We start from the raw sequence: 2365 nt of genomic DNA, 5'->3' as shown, positions 1-2365 counted from the left end.
TATGTACATGAGGGCTTCACAGAAAAGAAGTGAAAACCCAAATAGGCATTTAGACCAGGGGCTTATATACCATTTTAACAGAGAATAATAAATTGTGAAAAAGCAACTAGACAAAGGAAAGGAGTATTTGGGTAGTAAATTGTGGGATGGTAAGTATATGGGGAAAGTAGTGGTGCATAAAGGTTATTTAGTAAGGTTTGTTTATGCAGATTCACCTTGGTGCTGTCTCTATCTCCGGTAATTAAGGTTGTTCTCCTCCGCCTGATGTGGGAGGGGGGGACACCTTCACAAGCAGAATTTATGTCCACTTTACAGAGGGACATTTATGCTCTGCTTTTAGGAAGAAAGGAGGAAGGCAGAGAGTTCTTGCTGCATCTACTCAATTGCCCTCAGCTCAAAATCACCCTTATGCCAAAGTGATGTATTTTGGGGTGGCATGTTCTGATTCCCTTCAGAGGCCTAACCCAACTATCTTTTTAATATTACAATATTCCATCTCTGCCTACACATTCCCACACACAACCATCACTCCTGAGCCTTCCTGGTCTCTCTTCCTCTTTTCCTTTTTTAAATGACATTTTTTGATGGTGCAAATGTTTCTCTTGTTCTCCAAGTTACCCTAAGTGTTAGAATAGTACTTGACATATAGTAGGCAGTCAATAATTAGTTAAATTAAATTAATTAATTTGTTAAATAAATGAAATAAATTTGTAAGTACTCATGCAATACGATACCTGAACATTTAAACATGGGTCCGCCTATCAACAGAGATGGGTTATGGTTCAAATTATAGTTTTGTTCCAGTTTAATGGTTTTTTTCAATTTAAGATATGTGAAATTGTTTATATAGATTCTGAAATCTCCAGCATTCCTGAGTTTTTACTGGATCTTATTTCTTCCATAATGAAAGCAACTTGTTGGGATGGTATGTAGTTATGTCTGGAAAGAAAAGCCTATGTAAGTACCTTAGCCTAATCTTTTAGTTTACATTGGAAAAAAAGGTGCTTTAGAAAATAATAGCACATTTTACAGTTCATTGGTTCTGAAATTTGAAATAAATGAAAATTCTTTCTTGTTGCTCTAATAATTTTGATAACTGAATATGTGTCTCAACAATGCTCCGATTACTATGCCTGACAACATTGGAAGATACTCAACATGGACCATCTGGTTTAGCACTGTGGATGGCAATTTATTGTGCTCTCCTTTGTATCTGCGAAGCTGACAGTCCTGCCCCTGTGTAGAGAGTGTGCACCAAGATTATTGGCCCAGAGATCCCTTCCTGGTTCCCAGAAAGGCCTGCTGCTCTCGGAGATTTAGTCTCTTTGTCTCACAGCTTGAGTGATATTTTTGGCACAAACAAATTTGTCTACCTACTTTCACTCCCTCCCCATCTTGAGTAGTTTCAAAATATTTTTATTTCCATCCTTCTTTCTCTTCTAAAAGCATGGGTCTATATAATTTCTGATCTTTGCATAGCTCATATTTATATGAAAATGTCAAATCAGAAAATTTGTTTCACATTTAGTTTGCAAATCCTTACTTTATAATGGGCATTTACTGCAAAGCAAAAATGCCAGATAAATATTAAAATAGTCTTATAGTTATAATGATAGTCACATTTAAAGGAATCAAGGAGCCAATGAATTGTATGCTGGCCTTTTGGCTAAGATCAAGTGTAAGGACCCAATGAAACATGTGTGCGTGTGTGTGCATGTGTGCAGATATATATGTGTGTGTGTGTGTGTGTCTCGGTCATGTACAGAATTACTTCTCACACAAATAGTGGTGGTAATTTCCCACAAATTAAAGTACTATTTTTTTTCCTCTTCCTCTGGTGTCCATTAATTTTACCACATGATATAATTTATTTCAGGGCTAACCAACATGATGTGGGTTAAGTCCTCCAGAAAATAGATTTAGTCCAAGATAAGAAAGGAGAATGAACTCTTTTCTGTTACAGGATAAACCCCACGTGGTTGACTAAACTGAAATGAAGAGAACAGACACTGCAGTGCTCCAGAAAAGAATGATTCTTGATGTTCATTCTACATATAATCTAATCACCCTCGTTCACATCCCAGTAATATCAATATTCCTACAGCTTTCAGACACGTCATCAGAATAGGAAGGATTATTGGAAAAGGAGAAAGTAGGTGTAAAGTATCAATTCAGGTTGCTTCTGAGATAATGAAAAAGGTGGAATATATTTTAACTCCCTAAAACAGTGAAGTGACTTCTTGCCTCATTTTTCTTCCCTTTGCATCTCAAACCTGAGCTCCATGAGAGAGCCTGCATTCTACTCGAATTCCAGTTGACCCCTAGTGATGGGGAAAATCAGGTGGATTGGTGGGTGTGTGGTGAC

This window comes from Diceros bicornis, chromosome 36 (assembly GCF_020826845.1).
Source record: "Diceros bicornis minor isolate mBicDic1 chromosome 36, mDicBic1.mat.cur, whole genome shotgun sequence".
NCBI lineage: Eukaryota > Metazoa > Chordata > Mammalia > Perissodactyla > Rhinocerotidae > Diceros > Diceros bicornis.
Note: the sequence above shows the minus strand (reverse complement) of the source record.